The sequence below is a fragment of the Oryctolagus cuniculus genome, chromosome 7, assembly GCF_051225735.1.
Source record: "Oryctolagus cuniculus isolate XC-2025 breed Fujian yellow rabbit chromosome 7, ASM5122573v1, whole genome shotgun sequence".
Taxonomy (NCBI): Eukaryota; Metazoa; Chordata; class Mammalia; order Lagomorpha; family Leporidae; genus Oryctolagus; species Oryctolagus cuniculus.
Genome location: NC_142873.1, coordinates 17,701,349 through 17,724,409, shown reverse-complemented (window position 1 = coordinate 17,724,409; position 23,061 = coordinate 17,701,349). Strand labels below are relative to the sequence as shown.

General features: G+C 46.9%; 1 pseudogene; it reads left to right on the top strand.

The window, feature by feature from the left end:
• Nucleotides 1-6,263: 6,263 nt before the first annotated feature.
• On the top strand, nt 6,264-15,437 carry LOC100342594 (nucleoporin SEH1 pseudogene; annotated as a pseudogene).
• Nucleotides 15,438-23,061: the final 7,624 nt, after the last annotated feature.

Genomic DNA, 23,061 nt, shown 5'->3' with positions numbered 1-23,061 from the left:
GGGAACCGGCGCTGTGGTGTAGCAGGTAAAGCTGCCTCCTGCAGTGCCAGCATCCAATATGGGTACTGGAGTCTCAGCTGCTCTACTTCTGATCCAGCTTTCTGCTATGGCCTGGGAAAGCAGTAGAAGATGGTCCAAGAACTTGGGCTCCTTAACCCACGTGGGAGACCCGAAAGAAGCTCCTGGCTCCTGGCTTTGAATTGGTGCAGCTCCAACCATTGCAGCCAACTGGGGAGTGAACCAGAGGAAGGAAAACATCTCTCTCTCTCTCTCTTTCTCTGTATAACTCTTTCAAATAAATTAATAAGTGTTTAAAAAAAACTGATTCCAAAACAGAAAATGAATTAGAAAAAGAACACAATAACCAAGATCATAAAAGGGAATCCACGGGTAGATTAAAGGTGTGTTCATTGAATATCCTGCCAAAGAGTAAAATGACAGGATGTTTGTGTGATGAGAAAATCTGGTGTTCTATATAATGTTTTCAGATGTGGGAGGAGCCCTGTCTGTTATTCATCACATGTGACCCTGCAACAGTAGTGGAGATTCTTGCAGAGAGATTGGGCATAACTTCCACATATGTTAAGAAGATAAACCAATGGTTGATGAGAACATGAAAAGTGCTCAACATTTTCCATTAGGAAATAATATCAAAGTCACAATGAAAAACCATTTCCCATCCACGGGGATGGCTGTAATGAAAAGACAGCAGCAAGTGTTGGTGATGTTGGTGGGGCAATTGGAACACATGTCCAGTTCTGATGTAAAACATGGGTGGGGAGGGAGCAGGAACGCTCTTGCCTGGACCTGTGCCAGGATAGCTTGGTGCTCTCTGAGCTGACTTCTGCCATGGTATGGCCCACATAGCAATGCTGGGGGCACCCTTCCCATCTTATCCCATCTTATCCATAGCTCCCACAGATTGGGCACATGTTTCTATCCTGGTGGTCCAGACTCTGTTAATGCCTTAGGATCCTGTGTTCTTCCTCCAGCTTCTCCTCAGCTGAGATATGTTCATCTTTCTACACAGTCTACTGGACACCATCCAAGAAGGTCTCCACAGCTCCCTTGCTCGGACACCACCTGAGCACACACTAACCTAGAAGCCAGTGTCCTTTGCTCTGTAGCTACCACATTCTTTTTTGAAAAATAAATTGTGTTTATTTTCTTTTTTTTTTTAAATTTTTTGACAGGCAGAGTGGACAGTGAGAGAGAGACAGAGAGAAAGGTCTTCCTTTTGCCATTGGTTCACCCTCCAATGGCCACCATGGCTGGCGCACCGCGCTGATCCGAAGGCAGGAGCCAGGTACTTCTCCTGGTCACCCATGGGGTGCAGGGCCCAAGCACTTGGGCCATCCTCCACTGCACTCCCTGGCCACAGCAGAGAGCTGGCCTGGAAGAGGGGCAACTGGGACAGAATCCGGCGCCCTGACCGGGACTAGAACCCAGTGTGCTGGCGCCGCAAGGCGGAGGATTAGCCTAGTGAGCCGCGGCGCCGGCCTATTTTCATTTTTTTAAGAGACACAGAGACAAAGGTCTTCCATCCATGGTTCGTCCCCCATAGGCATGCAACAGCCAGGGCTGAGCCAGGCCAAAGTCAGGACCCAGGAACTCAACCCAGGTCTCACGTGGGTCCCAAGAACCCAAGCACTTGAACCCCACCTGCTACCTCCCTTGGTGTGTGTGAACAAGGAGCTGGATTTGGAAGTGGAGCAGGCAGTAAAATCCAGGTGCTCCAATAAGTCATGTGAGAGCTCCAAGTAGTGTCCTAACCCCTTTGCCAAATGCCCACTCCTCTATTTTCTTCTTCTTTTTGAAAATCTTTTTGATTCTCAGGCAAGAAACTAACATCAGTTCACTTCCCATCCACTCCAGTATATTTCTGGTGTTGCTTTGATATCTGAGAACTCACTGAATCCCCTGTATAGAGAATTTCCTGCCAGGCTTCAACCAGTGGCTCTCTCCAAAAATATCTAACACTCTTGCTCAGTGTGGCTCAGTTGCCTCCTTGATTGTCAGATGCCTATTTTGAAATCCGGTTTGGTTGGTCTGGCAAATCATACTGGTATAGAACACCTTTTCCTCAGGCCTCAGTGAAAACTTAGCCGAGAAGGGCCCCATTTTGACTATAGATAAGTTTTCATACTATCAGTGGTACATAGTTTTTTTAAAAGAGTTATTTTATTTATTTGAAAGACAGAGTTACAGAGAGAGGTAGAGACAGAGACAGAGAGACAGAGAAAGAGAGAGAGAGAGGTCTTCCATCCACTGGTTCACTCCCAGATGGCTGCAAAGACCAGAGCTGTACCAATCTGAAGCCAGGAGCTTCTTCCAGGTCTCCCATGTGGCTGCAGTCCTTGGGCCATCCTCCACTGCTTTCCCAAGTTACAGCAGATTGCTGGATTGGAATAGGAGCAGCCAGGACTAGAACTGGCACCCATATGGGATGCTGGCACTTCAGGCCAGGGCTTTAACCTGCTGCACCACAGCGCCAGCCCCCACACAGTTTTATACTTTGCATTTTCCACCAAAAATAGTTTCTACGGTTTGGCATAACACTAGTGAGCATTTTCAAATTATGGCTTCTAATTTGTTAAGTGAAAGATGGCATCTGGTTTTCCCACAAAAATAGACAATTGGCTAACAAGCCACAAAGACAAAGTTTCAACAACACTGCTTCTTAAAGAAATGCAAGTAAAAACCAACATGAGGTACCAGGATAACTAAGACCTTCAAAAAATGGAAACATAATGTTAGCAAGGATTAGAGAAATCGAACATCTTGTCCATTGCTGGAGAAAATGTTAGTGGTTCAGCCACTGTAGAAAAGCTTGGCTGGGGCTTGTGTTATCACATAGGGAGCTAAGGGGCTGCCTGCAATGCTGGCATCCCATAGGGGAGCACAGTTTCAAGTCCTGGCTGCTCTACTTCCCATCCAGCTTCCTGCTAATGCAGCTGAGAAAGCAGAGGAAGGTGGCCTAAGTACTTGGGACCCTGCTACCCTTGTGGGAGACCCAAATGGAGTTTCTGGCTCCTGGTTTTGGCCTGACCCAGTGCTGGCTGTTGCTGCCATCTGGGGCGTGGACCAGCACATGGAAGGTTCTCTCTCTATGTCTCTCCCTCTCTCAGGAACTCTGCCTTTCAAGCAAATGAATGAATCTTTTCTAAAAGATGAGAAGACTGGCCAGTGTTGTAGGGTAGTTAGTAAGCTGCTGCCTGCAATGCCAGCTTCCTGTATGGTCACTGGTTTGTGTCCCAGCTGCTCCACGTCTGATCCAGCACCCTGCTAATGCACCTGGGAAAGCAATGGAAGGTGGACGAAGTGTTTGGGCCCATGCCACCCACATGGGAGACCAGGAAGAAGCTCCTGGTTCCTGGCTTCAGCGAGGCTTAGCCCTGGCTGTTGTAGCCATCTGGGGAGTGAACCAGAGGATAGGAGATCTGTAGGTCTCTCTCTGCCTCTCCCTCTCTCTTTCCTTTTCAAATAAATATTATTGTAATTGTAAAAAATGAAAACAACCAATTGAGAAATGAGGAAATTATAACAATTATGAAGTCCATTTATAATACCATACAATGCAGCCATTAAAAATAGGAAACATTGAAAAACTTTAAATAGGAAATAGTTTTAAATAGGAAACATTAAAGATATATAAAAATGATTACCAAGGGAAAAGTTCTTAAACTTTAAAAATAAATTAAAAGAAAAAAAACTTCAAGACAATATCAATAGTATGATTCCTGATATTTAAAAACCCTAGCAGCTGGAGTTGTAGTGCAGCAGGTTAAGCCACCGCTAGTGACACTGGCATCCCATACTGGAGTGCTGGCTTGAGTCCTGGCAGTTCCACTTCCAACCCAGCTTCTTGCTAATTCATCTGGGAAAGCAGTGAAGGGCAAATCAAGTACCTCGGTCCCTGACACCTATGTAGGAGACATGGTTCCAGGCTCTTGGCTTTGGCCTAGCCAAGCCCTGGCTGCTGTAGCCATTTAGGGAGTAACTAGCAGATGGAAGACCTCAGTCTCTCTATGATGTTTTCTCTCTCTCTATCTCTCACTCCTGTTTTTCAACTAAATAAATCCTAAAAAAAAACCCAAACCCTTAACATCCTGTGTATGTATACATATGCATTATAAATGCACAAAAAGACTAGGGGTGGACATTGTGGCCACCATGAGTTAAAATGCTGCTTGGGATGCCAGCAGCTCATATTGGAGTGCTAGTTCAAGTCCTGGCTGCCCTGTTTTGAATCCAGCTTCCTACTAATGTGCCTGAGAACATAGCAGATGATTGCACAAGTAGTTGGGTTCCTGTCACCCATGTGGGAGACCTGGATGGAGCTCCTGGCCCCTGGTTTTGACCTGCCCAGCCCCAGCTGTTGTAATCATTTGGAGAGAGTTGATGAAAGATCTCTCTCTTGCTCTTTCTGTTCCCTCTCCTTGGGTCTTCCTGTCTCTCCGCCTTTCAAATAAATAAGTCTTTTTACAAGACCCTGAAAAGATGCCTACCATATTGTGTTAATGGCTTATATTGCATTTGGGACAATATGTATTGTCTTTGTAGTTAAGTAAGAGTATATTTCTATTGATCAGCAGAAAACATGTAAAAATAGAATCAGATTTTGCTTTTATTTGGCATCCCACTCAATAAGGACTGCTCCTTGCTAAGGAGTGGGCTGTCTCACCTGGTTGCAACACAACCTGGTAAAATACCCCTTCAAAACGATCCATCAGCTTTGATTCTGGTTTCATGGCTTGCAGACACCCCTGGGATCATTCAGGTTTGGCAGGCAGCTTGAGAACAGAAGCATGCGCCCTCTAAGGAGCTGCTTGCACGCCTCTTCCCCAGGACTCAGCCCCACAACAGGGCTAAATGCTGAGGACTCACCTAGGAAATGCACTAGACACTGGGCTATCCTGTCTGAGGTTAAGCCCCTCCTGTGGGGTGGGGGTGGGGGTGGGGGTGGGGTGTTCATATTCAGTGCCCGCCCCATGCCTGGTCTCCTTGTCTGGATGTGGGCTCTCCCTGAAAGTCTTTGCTGGCAACACTGGCAGTGTGACGCTCAGACCTCCCTTCAAGAGAGCTTGCTGTGTGGAGCATAACTGAAAGCTGTCTGCTGCCCAAATTTTGGGCTCTATTGTGGCTTGCAAGGCCACACTGCCCTCAAGTTGTGCCCAACCAACGACTGAGCACAGTGCGTGTGTGGGGTGGCACAGTGCATGTGTACGGAGACAGAGATGGACCATTTGGACTCCCCGTGTAGGACTTCTTCAGCACAGTCTTGGCACAGGGCCTCCCCTCTCTGCCAGCCTCTCTGAAAACACCACCATGGTCCAGTTCTTGGTACCAACCCCCTCCCTGCCCCCTTCACATGTGTCAGACTGGAAGCTGACGCACACTGCATCTCTGTCTCCCTTTTATCATTCACACTCATTTCCCCCATCAACTCTTTTCTCTTCATTGTGGCCCCTGCTGCCAGGTTACCCTAAACCAACCCATTTTTGCCTTTGGTGCTCTCCACGGGGAAGCCCTGTATCTCTAGTCCCTCCCCTGCCCCACGAATGCTTGCTCTCCTCACTCCTGCCCTGGTTGGTTACCTCTGGGTCCCCACGCAGAGAACTCCATCTCAGTGTTTGTGTTTGGAGGGACTCAGCTTGGGGCTGGGGCTGACATTAGGGTCCCTGCAAAAAATGAGTATCTTCCATTTGGAATAACAAACCCACGTTCTGAAGCAGAACACATTAACAGTGGCAAAAGCAGCTTAAAAAGTAATGGAGTCGGGGCCGGCGCTGTGGCGTAGTGGGTGAGGCTGCCACCTGCAGTGCCAGCATCCCATATGAGTGCCAGTTCGAGTCCTGGCTGCTCCACTTCCTATCCAGCTCTCTGCTATGGCCTGGGAAAGCAGTAGAAGATGGTCCAAGGCCTTGGGCCCCTTGACCCGTGTGAGAAACCCAGAAGAAGCTCCTGGCTTCTATAGCTCTATGCTAATTGTACTGTAATCAACTCTGATTGTGACTTTTCAATAACTCTTAGCCAAGTTATTAAACTCTTCAACGTCTGTTTGCTCATCAGTGGGGAAGGTTATCTATCATGTTCCTTGCAACTCTAGAAAAAAGAAATTCATCACCCAAGTGTTGGGCGGCTTACACGATGGTTAGAAGGAATCTGGGACCAGGTGAGATTATTCCAGGTGCCACAGAGGTCTAAATCCCCATGTTCCAGGAATCTGCATCCAGGTACTGGGGATTCATGGGGGCAAGCACATGACAGTGGTAGCAGACTTCGAGATCTCCTTCCCAGTCTTTAGAAAGAGTGCCAGGGCCCTGTGGAGAGGTAAGACACAGGCCTCAGAACTTCACTTGCGAGGCAGGGCAGCATTTTGGCTCAGATCCTGAAAACACCTCTCCAGCATATAAGATGCAAGGAGGCTCTGTGCGCCAGGCTTTGGGGCTGAACAAGGTGGTTCTGGCAGTGGGTATCATTGACATGAAGTAGAGGGCTGGGGTTTCTCCAAAGATGGTCACTACATTGTCTTGCCATCAAAAGGGGCCAGGACCATGGGAAAAGTGGAGGCAGCAGATCAAGGCCAGGCACTTGTGTAACTCCGGTCCCCAGACCCCTGGGCCCTGTGCACCAGCTTGTAGGAGTTTCATCAGGAGTGCATATGGGTATAAAAGGCAAAAAAAAAAAAATCAGTTTAAAAAAAATCCCATAGCCTATGATGGATTTGTCATGAATCACAGGAAAGACTGTGTCAATTTTAAGCTCCATTAGAACACAGAAAACCCTTTGTTCTGCATTTGAGAATCTGTGTGGGCCCAAGGCTCAGGTCTAGGAGGAGAAGTAGACACATTTGATCTGACAGCACATTCATATCTTGGCCCCCTTAGTTTCTTATGGAGGACTACTACGTAGCATAGCAAATTATGAGCAGCTTACCAGATGTCATGGACTGAATGTCTGTGTCTCTTAAACTTCATATGTCAAAATCTATTACCCTGGGGCCGGTGCCATGGCGCAGTAGGTTAACCCTCCAACTGTGGTACCAGCATCCCATATGGGTGCCGGTTTTAGTCACAGCTGCCCCTTTTTCAATCCAGTTATCTGTTACAGCCTGGGAAAGCAGCAGAAGATGGCCCAAGTTCTTGGGTCCCTGCACCCGCATGGGAGACCTGGAAGAAGCTCCTGGCTTCTGGCTTTGGACTGGCACAGCTTAAGCCATTGTGGCTATTTGGGGAGTGATCAGTGGACAGAAGACCTTTGTCTCTGTCTCTCCTTATCACTGTCTGTAACTCTACCTCTCAAATAAATAAATAAATTTTTTTAAAAAAAATCTAATTCCCAGCTTGATGGCATTTGGAGGTATGGACTTTGGGAGGTATTAGGTCATGAGGTGGAATCCCTCTCCCAACTCTATGCTCACACATAAGCTACATAAAATACATAATTATTCCAAATTCACCATACACCAACAGCTCATAGTGCATTGCCTCCTTCAATACTTACCCCAAATATTCACTGTATAAAGCACCCAAGCACTATCAGGAAGAGTACTGCCTTGAAAGTAGATTAATTTTACCAAATTCGCTCATGTCTTCTACCAAGACAATTTCTTCAAGGAGATGAGATGGAGTGAAATTCATGACACTGGACAATGTCTGAAGCAAGGCATTAAATTCTTCATTGTGGAAGCAAATAATAATGCTGGCAGTAGGGATATGGTGTGGGTACCTTTTTGATGACATTTGTGGTCATGAATAATAAGAAAATCACTCATCTGAAAACCCTGGATAGGAGGTGGGTGTTGGGTGAGGTGGTTAACACAACACTTCAGATACCTGCATCCCATATTAGAGTGCATAGGTTCAAGTCCTAGCTATACCCTCATTTCAAATTCCTGCCAATATGTATCCTAGAAGGCAGAAGGTGATGTCTCACGTGACTGGGTCCCTGCCACCTGCCACCCGTGTGGGAGCCCTGGATTGAATTCCTGGCCTTGCTCTGCCCTAGCCCTGGCTGTTGTGACCATTTGGGGAGTGAACCAGCAGATGGGAGGTCTCTCTTTTTATCTTTGTGTCTGTGTCTCTCTCTTTCAAATAAATAGATTAAAAAAAAATAAAAGCCTTGGATATTTTGGGGTCTCATCAAACTCCTTTCCTTATGTTGTTCTTTTTTTCTCTTTTCTCCTTCAATTTGGGATTATGATAATGAGATAACAGTACACCTAAAAAGACAAAAATTAAGATGCAAAGTTTATTTAACTTCTGTTGTTCTAATATTTTCAAAATCACTTTGTCCCTCTTAGTACCACTAATAATCACTCTGAGATTGATCATCCTACTTCTTTCTTAAACAAATTATAAACACCAATTATATGCATGTTTTACTTTCATTATAAAGCTGAATTACTAAACTGATGCATATTGAAAGGTTCACATGAACTTTACTGTACTATCTTCAAGAAAATTCATTGTATTTTTTCTTATATTTGTGTAGTCTGTTGCAACAAAGAAACAAAGTGAATAGAGAGTAATTGGATTTCTTCCATGTATTTGATAAAATGCTTCATTATTGTTTGGGGTACATAAGGGAATGATAGATTATGAATTATTATATTATTGGGTTTTATTTTGAAATATTAAGGTTGTGAATTGCAGAAACCTATTGACGCTATTGTAAGTAAAAGAAAGGAAGGCCTATTTTCAAGTGACCCGAATCTCTCAGCAGATCTCATTTCAGGAATATGGCTGGGCCCTTGCAGAATCATGAAATGAGAGACTTGCCATCTGGACACGCTCTCCATCTCTGCTTTTGTCTTGATTTGCAGGAAGAACAGCAGTAATGGTGATGGTGACTATTGGTGGCATCAACCCCCCTCGAAGGGTGGTGAGGATTCAATAGATTAACATTGTGAAATGCTCAGAACAGCGCCTGATTGTAGCATTCTGTATAAGGCTCGTTAGGTGACTCTTGCTCTCTCTCTCTCTGCAACCTGGCTGGTTTCCACTTCTTTCCCACGCCGTGGGAAATATTCCTGACGTCAGCCCATCTTAAAATCCAGCACCCACACAGGTTTGGACTTTTTCTTTCCCAGGAACAAAAATTGACAGCCTGGCTCAGGGGCCCACCCTGCGGTGAACTGGGGCCAGACAGTGGGACCAAAACATACAAATCATTCTTCTCACTGCAGTCTTGTGAAAAGGGGACTGCTTCCTGGGCTGGCAGGCCTACAGGTGACAAGCAGGGCACTTTTGGTATACCCATGGATTGGAGTCCCAGACTAGATGAATATCTAGAAGGAGTGACCACTGCATGGAGGCCGACCTCATGCTCAAAGGAACAGAGAACGTGTGAGATCAGGGAACCAAGACAAGGCCCGGGCAGGATGAGAATGGTGTCTTAGTGCAACATCCTGTACTTGAGTCTGAAACATTCCGTGGGAAAATAAGGTTTTGCAGAAATATAGAGGAGGAAAGTGAAAGACTTGAATTCCAATAGGATCCCTAAGTCATGAGTGAGGAAGTAGAGGAGAGGAGAGGGAAGGAGAGGGGAAGAGGAGAGGGGAGGGGAGGGGGGAAGAGAGAAGTGGGGGGGGAGAGAGGAGGAGAGAAGGAGAGGAGAGGAGAGGAGGAGAGGGGAGAGAAGGCGTGATGATGGCAGGGTGATACCGGGAATGAAAGAGATGGCAGTCCAAGGTAAACTGTGCTACTTCAATCACCCCTCTAATACTATATTCCATCCTGGGCATGTATCATTTTAAGAACACTATAGGTAAACTGAGTCCCTTCAGTTTGGTGATGGTAAAGGATCCAGAAAGTATGTCACGTGAGAACACTTTATTTATTTATTTTACAGGCAGACTTAGACAGCGAGAGAGAGAGAGAGACAGAGAGAAAGGTCTTCCTTTTCCATTGGTTCACTCCCCAAATGGCTGCTATGGCCAGAGGGCTGCAGCCAGTGTGGTGCGCAGATCTGAAGCCAGGAGCTAGGTGCTTCCTCCTGGTCTCCCATGCGGGTGCAGGGCCCAAGCACTTGGGCCATCCACCACTGCCTTCCCGGGCCACAGCAGAGAGCTGGACTAGAAGAGGAGCAACCTGGACAGAACTTGGTTCCCCAACCAGGACTAGAACCCGGGGTACAGATGCCACAGGCAGAGGATTAGCCAAGTGAGCCGCAGTGCTGGCCATGAAAACATTTAAGACCCCAAAAGAACCTGGTGAGTAAGGGATTCTCTAAAAGTAACCAATAAATACATCTGTGGTGTTTGTAGATAGAAAAAAAAATTCTGATTCAAACTGCTTTTAATGGTAAAAGTAATTTGAACAAGGTCTGGGCTCGGTCATCCTTGGTGAGCTGGTCAATGCTAACAATAGTATAGTGTAAAGCAGGATTGCTAGGGATTCAATTGTGTCCCCGAAATCCAAATGTTGAAGTCCTAATCTCCAGGGCCTCAGGACATGACCTAGTCAGAAATAGGGTTGTAGGGGCCAGTACTGTGGTGTAGTGGGTACACTAGGCCTGTGGCGCCTGCATTCCATATGGGAACTGGTTCAAGTCCCGGCTGCTCCACTTCTGATCCAGCTCTCTGCTATCGCTTGGGAAAGCCATAGAAGATGGCCCAAGTCCTTGGGCCCCTGCACCCACATGGGAGAACTGGAAGGAGCTCCTGGCTCCTGGCTTCAGATCAGCCCAGCTCCAGTCGTTGTGGCCATTTGGGGAATGAACCAGTGGATGGAAGACTTCTCTCTCTCTCTCTCTCTCTCTCTCTCTCTCTGCCTCTCTGTAACTCTGCCTTTCAAATAAATAATCTTAAAAAAAAAGAGAGAGAGAGAGAGAGAGAAAGTAATAGGGTTGTGGCAGGCCTGGGGCAAGCCCTCATCCAGCATGCCTGGTGTCCTCACCAGAGGGGACATTAGGCACACAGATGTGGATAGAGGGAAGATGAGGTAGAGACCAGTGGAGAGACAGCCTTCTACACATGGGAGAGAGAGGCCTGGGCAGACTCTCCCCTCACAGCCCTCAGAGGAAACCAACCCTGGCAACACATTAAATGCAGAGTGTAGCCTGCAAGACTGTGAGAGAATACAGCAAGTTCATGGTATTTTCTTTTTTTTTCTTTTTCTTTTTTGTTATAGGCAGAGTTAGACAGTGAGAGAGAGGAGACAGAGAGAAAGGTAGAAAGGTCTTCCTTTTCCATTGGTTCATCCCCCAAATGGCTGCTACAGCCAGCGCTGTGCTGATCTGAAGCCAGGAGCCAGGTGCTTCTTCCTGGTCTCCCATGTAGGTGTAGGGCCCAAGCCCTTGGGCCATCCTCCACTGCCTGCCCAGGCTACAGAAGAGAGCTGGACTGGAAGAGGAGCAACCAGGACTGAATCCAGTGCCCCAACCGGGACTAGAACTGGAATGCCGGCTCCGCAGGTGGAGGATTAGCCAAGTGAGCCACAGTGCCAGCCTTTATGGTATTTTCTTACAGCAGCCCTGTGAAACCAATACCTGAGTTCTTGCTAGATGCACATTCTGGCTTGGGATTCTGCAGCGCGAACCATCTCCCAGGGCTGCCGATACTGTGGGTTCTCACACCACACTTTGACTTGGAAGAGTCTGGTGGGTCCTTACCAACCACGTGGGAGACTGGATGGAGTTTCTGGCTCCTGGCTTCCATCCTGCCTTGCCCCAAGTGTTGCAAGCATTTGGGGAATGAACCAGTGGATGTAAGGTTGGTTTATCTCTCTCTCTGTCAGTCTTTCCCTCCCTCTGTTACTCCGACTTTCAAGTAAATAAACAAATTTGTTTAAAAAATTAGAAAAATTAGGCTGGAAATGAATAGAGAATTTTTTTTAAATATCTAAAGGATGTGGCTTTTAAAATGTTTTTTATTTTAAGAGCAACAGGCAGAAAGATAGAGAGAGACAGAGATTCATTGGTTCACTCCCCAAATCCCACAACCCCCAAGGCTGGACTGGGCTGAAGCCAGGAGCCAGGAACTCAATCCAGGTCTCCCACACGGGTGTGGCAGGGACTCAAGTACCTGAGCCTCCCAGGGCCTCAACAGAAAGCCAGAATCAGAAGCAGGGCCAGGATTTGAATCCAGATACCCTGATATGGCATGTGGGCACCTCAAGCAATATCTTAACTCCTTGCCAAACATGTGCTTCCAAGTAGACTTCGTGTTGAAGAGAAAATAAGATAACCTCCGGAGTCAATTTAAATGAATGTTTTTTAAATATACATAAGGAAACAAACATAGGAAGAATATCCCTGTGTTCCTAAGTAATTATACAACTCTAAATAAAAGCTTAGAAAGCAAAATACAGCTAGAAAAGTTCAATTCAAATTAAGTTTAATTTTAGATTGTGTTTCATTGAAATTAAAACTTATAACATATGTCTTGCCTGTTACAGGAAAGCTTTTTCTTTAAAAAAAAAAAAGTTCACTAGACTATATTGCTTATGTCCTTTGTGACTGCTTGAATCTCCCAGCCCTAGTTTTGAATTTAACATATCATTTAAATATCTATTAGTACACTATACCATAAGTTGGTGTAACATGTATTAGATTCCCCTCCATTTGACATCATTTATCATTTATTTAATCTACCCATGCTTTTTTCATTATTTACTGAAATGGCAATAGTAACAGGTTGTCATCCTGTATAGACATATATTAATTGTTCTTATTTTAATACACTTTTCATATTCTGTGTAATATAATTAACACATAAATTAAATTTTATTTTTATTTAAGAGGCAGAGCTCCCACCCACTGACTCACTGTACAAAGGCCTGCAATGGCCAGGGCTGCTGATCAGAACTAGGTGACCCACGTTGGTGGGAGGACCCCAGCCACCTGAGTCATCACCATTTCCTTCCAGCACGGTCTGCTGGAGTGGTAACCTGGAGTCAGGAGCCAGAGGTGGGCATCAAACCAAGGCAAATCCAGACACCACAATCAGCACCTTCACAAAGAGGACAGATGCCTGCCCCCTAATATTAGAATACTACATAAAAGTAGGAACACAAAATTTTAAAATATTATCATATCAAATAAAGCAGCATATTAAATGAATAGTATACCACAGCTAAGATCAGTTTACTTTAAGAAGGAAAGGATGGCCCAACATTAGATATCTTTTTTTTTTTTTTTGACAGGCAGAGTGGACAGTGAGAGAGAGAGAGACAGAGAGAAAGATCTTCCTTTACCGTTGGTTCACCCTCCAATGGCCGCCACGGCTGGCACGCTGTGGCTGGCACACTATGCTTATCCGAAGCCAGGAGCCAGGTGCTTCTCCTGGTCTCCCATGGGGTGCAGGGCCCAAGCACTTGGACCATCCTCCACTGCACTCCCGGGCCACAACAGAGAGCTGGACTGGAAGAGGGGCAACCAGGACAGAATCCTGCACCCTGACCGGGACTAGAACCCTGTGTGCCGGCGCTGCAGGTGGAGGATTAGCCTATTGAGCCGTGGCGCTGGCCTAGATATCTTTTTTTTAAATTAATTTGTTTAGGGGCCAGTGCAGTGGCCTAGTGGGTAAAGTCACCACCTGCAGTGCCGGCATCCAATATGGGTGCCAGTTCAAGACCCGGCTGCTCCACTTCCAATCCAGCTCTCTGCTATGGCCTGGGAAAGCAATAGAAGATGGCTCAAGTCCTTGGGCCCCTGTACCTATGTGGGAAGACCCAGAAGAAGCTCCTGGCTCCTGGCTCCTGACTCCTGGCTTCGGATTGGCCCAGCTCTAGCTGTTGCGGCTAATTGGAGAGTGAACCAGTGGATGGAAGACCTCTTTCTCTCTCTGTCTCTCCTTCTCTCTGTGTGTAACTCTGACTTTCAAATAGATAAATAAATCTAAAAAAAAACACACACACACAGCATTCGACCTTTAAAAAAATAATAATTAATTAATTAGTTTCTTTGCCTGGCAGAGACAGAGAGGGAGAGGGCTCTTCCATCCCCCGGCTCACTCCCCCAGATGCCTGCTACAGCCTGGGCTGGGCTGAGGCTGAAGCTGGGAGCCTGGAATTCCATCCAGGTCTCCATGTGGGTGGCAGGAATACAATTACTTGAGCCACCAGCACTGCCTCCCAGGGTCTGCATTAGGGAGCTGTAGTCAGGAGCTGGTACTCTGCTATGGGATGTGGGTGTCTTAACCGCTAGGCTAAGAGCTCACCCCAGGTATAAATAGTTTAACAAAGGAAAACAAAATTATCCTAGCAACTCAGTCCTGAGCAAGCACGTGTTAAAACTTAGCAGACTGCATGCGCCCTGCCTGTTAGGGCGGCGGGGTCTCGGCGGGCTGCGGGTCCTGCCCCACAGCCCTCCTCGGAGGCGGGAGGGGTGCACGGAAGAGGCACGAGCGGGCGGCAGCCAGGTTTGTGGGTCACAGCACCGCGGCGGACCACAAGGATCTCATCCATGATGTCTTTCAACTTCCATGGCCGGCAGATGGCGATTTGCTCCAGCGACCAGGACGTCAAGGTCTGCGATAAAAGTGAAAGTGGGGATTGTACTGCTAGTCGGAAGACACGTAGTGGATCTGAATGGCGTGTGACCTGGGCCCATCCTGAGTTTGGACAGGTTTTGGCTTCCTGTTCTTTTGACCGAAAAGCTGCTGCGTGGGAGTAAATAGTAGGAGAGTCAAAGGATAAACTGCGAGGACAGAGTCCCTGGGTTAAGAGAACAACTCTAGTGCATAGCAGAACATCCGTTACTGATGTGAAAGTTGCTCTGAAGCATATGGGTCTTGTGTCGGCTACTTGCTCAGCAGATGGTATAGTGAGGATATATGAGGCCCCAGATGCTATGAATCTTAGTCAGGGGTCCCTGCAGCATGAGATCTCGTGTCAGCTAAGCTGTAGTTGTATTTCTTGGAACCTTCAAGCTCTCGTGTTCATTCTCCCAGGAGAGCTGTAGGGAGTGATGACAATAGTCCAAATGCAATGGCCAAAGTTCAGATTTTTGAATATAATGAAAACACCAGGAAATATGCAAAAGCTGAAACTCTTATGACAATCACTGATCCTGTTCATGATACTGCATTTGCTCCAAACTTGGGAAGATCTTTCCATATTCTAGCAATAGCAACCAAAGATGTGAGGATTTTTACACTAAAACCTGTGAGGAAAGAACTTACTTCATCTGGTGGACCAACAAAATTTGAAATCCATATAGCGGCTCAGTTTGATAATCACAATTCTCAGGTCTGGAGAGTGAGCTGGAATATAATAGGAACAGTGCTAGCATCTTCAGGAGATGATGGCAGTGTACGATTGTGGATAGTTAATTATATAGACAATTGGAAGTGCACTGGTATTTTGAAAGGTAATGGGAGCCCAGTCAATGGGAGTTCTCAGCAGGGAAATGTAAATCCTTCCCTAGGTTCAAATATTACAAATCTTCAAAATTCATAAAATGGATTTTCTGCTGCCAGAAAGCACAGCTGAGTACAAGCTACCTGGAGTGACTTTGTTGTTTTGCTGCTTGTTGCATGCACACAGGAATGGAAAGCAAACTCCTTTTCCCCTTCCCCAGTGCCGTTTGACCTCTACCAAGATACACCAGCAGCCTGCTTGCTACTAACCACAGTCCAAAAGGCCTTTAAAGATGCAGTGGATATCAATGTGTTTGTACTAGTCAGTTTATTGACACTACTTAAACTTTTGAGATATAAATGGAGAGGCTTTTTGTTGAGACTTTGTCAGCAAAACAATTTTCTGAAATGTTCTTGAAACTAACTTGGTTTAAAAATTAGAAAAATCCTTACTATCCTTCTGAGCAGTGGCGAGGAAGGAAAATACCATTTTACTCCCTTTGGAGAATGTAGGCATGTTTCTTTTGTTTTCTAAAACAGCAAAAATGATGAATTTTTGTAAGTTTAATTTGAAGATTGAATAACTTAGCAGTCATTTCTGATTACATCCCAAAACTGATTTTCAAATGATGCAGTTTTTTTTTTTTTTTTTTTTTTTTTTTTACAGGCAGAGTGGATAGTCAGAGAGACAGAGAGAAAGGTCTTCCTTTTGCTGTTGGTTCACCCTCCAATGGCCACCACGGCTGGCGTGCTGTGGCCGGCACACCGGTGTATAATAACATTTAATTTCCATAGGTCTACGAATATTTGGACATTCTTTTCATTATTGATTTCTAGTTTAATTGCATTATGGTCAGAAAAGATATTTGAATTCAATGATTGTCGATTTGTTCAGATTTGTTGTGTGGGGGTGGCACTGTGGTGCCATGTATTAAGCTATTGCTAGGGATGCCCACTTTCTTGGGGTCAGTGCTATGGCATAGTGGGTAAAGCTGCTGCCTGCAATGTCAGTTTCCCATATGGGTGCTGGTTCGAGTCCTGGCTGCTCCACTTCCAGTCCACCTTTCTGCTACAGCCTGGGAAAGCAGTAGAGGATGGCCCAAGACCTTGGGTCCCTGCACTCGTGTGAGAAACCCAGAAGAAACTCTTGGCTTCTGGCTTCGGATCAGTGCAGCTCCCACTATTGTGGCCATCTGGGGAGTGAACCAGTGGATGGAAGATCTCGCTCTCTCGCTCTCTCTCTCTGCCTCTTCTTTTCTCTCTGTGTAACTCTGACTTTCAAGTAAATAAATAAATCTTAAAGAGAGAGAGAGAGAGAGAGAGAGAGAGAGAGAGAGAGAGAGAAAGAAAGAAAGGATGCCCCTTTCCATATTGGAAGGCCTGGTTTGACTGCCAGTTATTCTGTGCTTCCCACTCAACTTCCGAATACTAATGTACCTGGGAGGTGTTGAGTGATGGCCCAAGTACTTGGGTTCCTGCCACCCATGTGGGAGACAGGATGGAGTTTCTGGCTCCTGGGTTCTGCATGGCTTGGTTCTGACCATTGCGGCCATTTGTGGGATTGAACCAGCAGATATAAAAATAAACAAACAAATAAATCATCTTTTTTTAAAAGAAATAGTATTTCTGGGGCCAGCACTGTGGCGTAGTAGGTTAATCCTCTGCCTGCTGCACCAGCATCCCATATGGGTGCTGGTTGTAGACCCGGCTGCTCCTCTTCTGATACAGCTCTCTGCTAATGGCCAGGGGAAGCGGTGGAAGATGCCCAAGCCTTTGGGCCCCTGCACCCATGTGGGAGACCTGGAGGAGGCTCCTGGCTCCTGGCTTTGGATCGGCACAGCTCTGGTTTTTGTAGCCAACTGGGGATTGAACCAACAGAAGGAAGACCTTTCTGTCTCTCCCTCTCTCTGTCTGTAACTCTACCTCTCAAATAAATAAAAATAAATAAATTTTTAAAAATGGTGTTTCTAATTTTTAACAATTACTTGTTGTGTGGCCTAACATATAATCTATCTTGGGAGATTTTCCATGTGTGCTTGAGAAGTGTTATGTATTCTGCACATGCTTCTTTTCAATTACAAATTCAAGGTCAAGAAAAATAAAGTCAGGCAAAGCTGAAAAGGATACTACAGTAATGATTGAGAATTTGTTTGGACTCCAGATAATGATAGCTACTCCTAGCAGATAACATTTATTTTTCTATGGAATTCTTTTTTATGGAATAAAATTCTTTTTACGGAATAGAATTTCCTTAAGTTAATATTTTAATAATATGCAGATCTCTCTAAACGTACTGTTTTCCTTACAAATAATAACTTAATGGAGGATGGGAAGAAAAGGCAGTCACACTATTTTAGAAAGTGCAATTGAGTGGAAAGAAATGATGGGATGGAGAGAAATTCATTACTTATTGGAATTCCAAAACACTGGCTTTTGTGATAGTTAAATATAGAGAGGAAAACAAATCGAAGTGAAATTCATATCACGATCTATGGTCTCTGTAAATTTAAATTGTTTTTCTTTAGTTATAACCCAAATAGACTGTGTCAGTGTGTGCACAAACCCTATCTCCTGTACATACCATGTCATAAACGCTGCTGGTGGCTTCAAATGTCTGTTACACACAATTTGCAATAAGGCAAGTGACCACACTCTGTCCCCTTCCCAAGAACCTGATCATTATCTCTGTATTACAGAAAGATGGCTATTTCTTTCCTTAAGGGCATTTCATGGAGTTTAAGGGGAGCACCAGCCCTCTATCTGGACACCATCAGCACCTAAATGAGATTTAAAAAGCATGGACATCCATGCTACAGTATGGATGAACACTGAGGATGTTATGCTAAGTGAAATAAGCCAGCCACAGAAGGTGAAATGCTGTGTGAGTCCACTTCTCAGAGGCTCCTGGAGGAGTCAAGGTCAGAGACAGATGGAGGGTGCTGGTTGCCAGGAGCGTGAGGGAGGGGACAGGGAGGGCAGCTTAGAGTAGACAGAGTTGCAGTTTGGAAAGATGAAGAAGTCTGGCAGTGGATGGTACTGACGCTGTACAATAATGTGAATGTCCTTAATGCCACAGAAGTGGACATTTTAAAACAAAATTGTCAATTTTATGTCAGGTGTATTTTATAACATTTTTTAAAAGAGGCCTTAACACAAATGACTGAAGGAAGTGTGAAAATAAAGGAGACTTTGGAGAAAAATTACATAGCTGGTAGAAGCATTTTCCACTAGGAATGTATCCCCACCTCCACAAAAATTGTAATTTGATAAAAACATCCGTGGGTGATTCAGTCCATGGAGATCCCTAGAACACACTCTGTGCTGTTGGGGAAGGTATTCTCTGTGCTATAAACTTTAGAATCTTGAAATCAGATCTGGACAGGATCTGACTTCAAGTCTGGAAAATAGTGATCTATATTATAAGACTTCCAATACGTTGAAATTAAAATCTGGTTAGTAACTTTTTAAAAAACTATATAGACTTTACCAACAGGAGTCACTGTGCACTTACTCCTCATGTAGGATCTCTATCCTTAATGTGCTGTACATTGAGATTTAATGCTATAACGAGTACTCAAACAATATATTTCACTTTGTGTTTCTATGGGGGTGCAAACTGTTGAAATCCTTACTTAATGCATACTAAACTGATCCTCTGTAAAAAAAAAAAAAAAAAGAAAAAAGAAAAAAAAAAAAAGAAATTATCAATTCCCAACTTGACTCTCACTGGGATTAAACATGACAATAGGTCTGCTCTGATTTCATCATCATTTAAAAAAATCATCTATTATTTTTCACTTTATGTTTCTGTGTGGGAGCAAACTGTTGAAATCCATACTTAATGTATACTAAGCTGATCTTCTGTATATTAAGATAATCGAAAATGAATCATGATGTGAATGGAAGGGGAGAGGGAGTGGGAAAGGGGAGGGTTGTGGGTGGGAGGGACGGTATGGGGGGGAAGCCATTGTAATCCATAAGTCGTACTTTGGAAAATTATATGCATTAAATAAAAGTTTAAAAAAAAACTATATAGAAGAAACATAGATTTTATCTCTGGTATCTGGCACATCTCTCCTTATGCCCACATGTCTACTGATAAGGATGTTTAATCCATATTTGAAAAATCCACTATAAAATTCCAGATCGGAATGGTTAAAATTGCCAACTGCAAGAAAACATAATTAGAGTCACATAAGTAAAGACTTATCACAACACATGGAGCAGGGCAACAGGGACAACACTGTGCTGGCCTCACTTCTTTTACAAGGAGACACAATCATTTTCTTGGAATCTAAAGAGCCCACCATTGACAAGGTTAAAGATGTCAGCACAGAGCACTGACACAAGTCAAAGTGGATTCTCTAGCAAAGTGTAGTCAGCATTGGGTCTTCCAGTGAAGGAATCCTTAGGATACTTGGTTCACTGGTGATTCTCGACTGTAGTGTGACATGATAGTGACAAAAGGATTTATGGCAGGCAGAGGGATGAGCGTGGAAATCCCTCTCCAAAGTTCCATATCCAGAGAACAAGGTGAGATAATCAGACGGCAGCCCAGATAAATCAGTCACAGTAATAAGTGAAGCTGGGGGCAATTCCCCTTTCAAAGGCAAAAACTCTTTTTTTTTTTTTAATTTTTTTAATAGGCAGAGTTAGACAATGAGAGAGAAAGAGACAGAAAGGTCTTCCCTCCGTTGGTTCACCCCCCAAATGGCCACTGCGGCTGGTGCATCTGAAGCCAGGAGCCAGGTGCCTCACCCTGATCTCCCATGCAGGTGCAGGACTCAGCACTTGGGCCATCCTCCACTGCCTTCCTGGGGCACAGCAGAGAGCTGCACTGGAAGAGGAGCAACCAGGACAGAACCAGTGCCCCAACCAGGACTAGAACCTGGGGTGCCAGCGCCGCAGGCCGAGGATTAGCCTCATGAGCCCCAGTGCCAGCCTCAAAGGCAAAAACTCTTAAGTAGAAGTAGAAACCAAAACATAGTCATAAAAGATAAAATTAAGTGAAATGCTTCACAGTGAAAGAATGGTCAAAGAATCCAAGAGGCCAAATATCATCACAAAAAGGTATATAATTTCACTGGCAGAAGCACGCAGAGAGTCATTTTATACTAAGAGTTATGTCACAGATTTCATAGCAGTGTTCTTGCAGGAGTGTTTAATAACACCAGACAATGATACAACAAAACACCTGCAGAAACATGGTTTGAAATACTAACATGCACTTCCAGGAAGAAATAGCAATAGAATTAGAAAAAAAAAAGATTTATTTATTTGAAAGAGTTACAGAGAGAGAGAGAGAGGTCTTCCATCTGCTGGTTTACTCCCCAAATGGCTACAACAGCTGGGGCTGGGCCAGGCCAATGCCAGGAGCCAGAAGCTTCTTCCAGGTGCCGCATGTGAATGCAGGGGCCCAAGCACTTGGGCCATCTTCTGCTGCTTTCCCAGGCACACTAGCAAGGAGCTGGGTGGAAAGTAGAGCAGCCAGTATTCGAACCGGTGCCCATACAGGATGCTGGCATTGCATGCAGCGGCTGAACCCACTATGCTTAAACTATTCCAACAATGGAATATTTGAAGTACAGCTTTGAATCGGAGGAAACAGTCAGAAGGAATAAGCTAAGCAAAACTTAAGCCTCCACTAGGCAGACGCAGGTAGAGCTTGGATATCCTTCTGGGTGGTGTTGGCTGCTGCTGGTGGGGGGTGGAGGGTTGGTCTTTTACAATCGGAACCTGGTGGGAGCAGGTGTATCACTCCTCGGCCTTTTGGCTGAGATCAGGAGTGGAGAGCGGGTGATACTCCAAGTCTCTTGGTGGCATGTTGAACCTGCAGCTTCACCTGGCAGCAACAAGAATTAATGAATGAGGTGGGGCTTATCAGCAGTCTCACACTGAGGTCCCCTGCTTCAGCCCCGCTGGCCGAACAATAACCAAGTGGAAATGATAGGACTAAAACACGCAGTAAGCTTAAAAAACTTGCTGAGTGGGCCAAGTGGTCGAGTGGTGATGATGTAGGAAGGAGCCGGTGATCTCGAGGACCCGACAGTAGAATGTAACCAATCGGAAAAACAGAGAGAAAATAGGCTGAAACAAAATGAAGAAAATCTCATGGCTCTGTAGTTTAATAAGGTAAATTTGTATAAGAATTATAGAAGGAGAGGAGAGAAAGTAGGATTGAAAACCTATCTAGGGGCTGGCGCTGTGGCATAGTAGGTAAAGACGCAGTCTGCAGTGCCAGCATCCCATATGGGTGCCGGTTCGAGTCCTGGATGCTCCACTTCCCATCCAGCTCTCTGCTACAACCTAGGAATAGCAGTGGAAGATGGCCCAAGTCCTTGGGCCCCTGCACCTGCATGGGAGACCCAGAAGAAGCTCTTGGCTCCTGGCTTTGGATAGGCTCAGCTCTGGCGGGGGTCGCAGAGGGGCGGGGCCAGCAGGGGCGGGGGCGGGGGGGCTGCGCCTGGCCCTCACAGAGCTTCCCGGGCAGCCCTGGGTGCTGCACGGTCCGCACCCACCTGTCACCCACCCACCCGTCCGTCCATCACCCATCACCCACCCATCTGTCCACCCCGCCCCTGCCCCGCCGCACGGACCACCTGGGCGCCAGGGCTCAGCCCCCACTCAGGCCAGAACATCTGCGGGGTCCCCTCCTGCTGCTGTGGGACCCCCAGGTGAGTACCCTCGCACCAGCCTCCCTGCCCCCGCTGCCTCCGGGGCCCTCAGCCCTGCCCCGTGGACCCCCGCCGCCCGCGGACCCGCCCCCCGGCCTGGCTCAGCCCTGCCTCCCAGCGCAGCATCTTTGGCCTGGCACGCGAGGCTCCCTCACTTCCTCCCGCCCCGCCTTGGCCACCGCCACAGCCACGGCCACGGCTCCAAGCCCGGTCCACCCCGCACAGGCGGTCAAGCAGGGCCCAGCCAAGCTCAGAGCTCCCCAAGAGCTCCTGGGTGCGACCCCCGGGGGCCGATGCCCCTCTCTGAGCGCCCGGGGAGGGTGGACATCCGGCCGCTGGCCTGGGAGAAGGCGGGGCCGGAGGCGCCAACAGACAGTGTCCTCGCTGGGGCGGGCCACTCATTCATTCATTCACTCATTCATTCATTCATTCACTCACTGGCCCGCCCAGGAGCCCAGCCCAGCCCCCCTCTGCGCAGCGTCCAGGGCGGGGCCGAGGAGGCGCTCCTGGCCCCGCGGCCCCCGCCTGACCCGGCCCCACCCCCGCCGACATTCCCGCCCGGCTCCGGGACACATTCCGTGGTTTGCAGCAGACTGGCCAGCTCCTCAGAGCCTCAGATGTGGGTACAGTGGGCGGCGGCCGAGGGCCAGGCGACAGAGCACCCCGACCCCCACCCCAGCGCCGGCACACAGCAGGGGATGCGGCGGGTGGCACTCAGACAGGCACGGGGGCATCCGCCTGCCTAAACCCAGACATGGCTCCCTAGGGCCTCGCCCAGCCACCCTCAGCTCCATCCCACCCCAGGGCCTTTGCACAGCCGCACCGCACCTTCGGCTCCCAGACCTCAGACCCTCCGCCAGCGTCCCCTCCTCAGCGCCGGCCCCGTGCCCACGAGCCCCCGGCCTGGCTGCAGGTTCACGGCAGAGCCTCCTGGGGGTCCGACCACAGCCGCCCCCGTGTGCCGTCCTGCAGTTCCAGCCTGGGCAGCGGCCTCGCGTGGGCAGAGGAGACCAAGGCTGGAGGTGGCCAGTGCCTGTTCTTAGCCCCGTGGGTCCGTGCTCTCGCTTCCTCTGTGCCACCCCC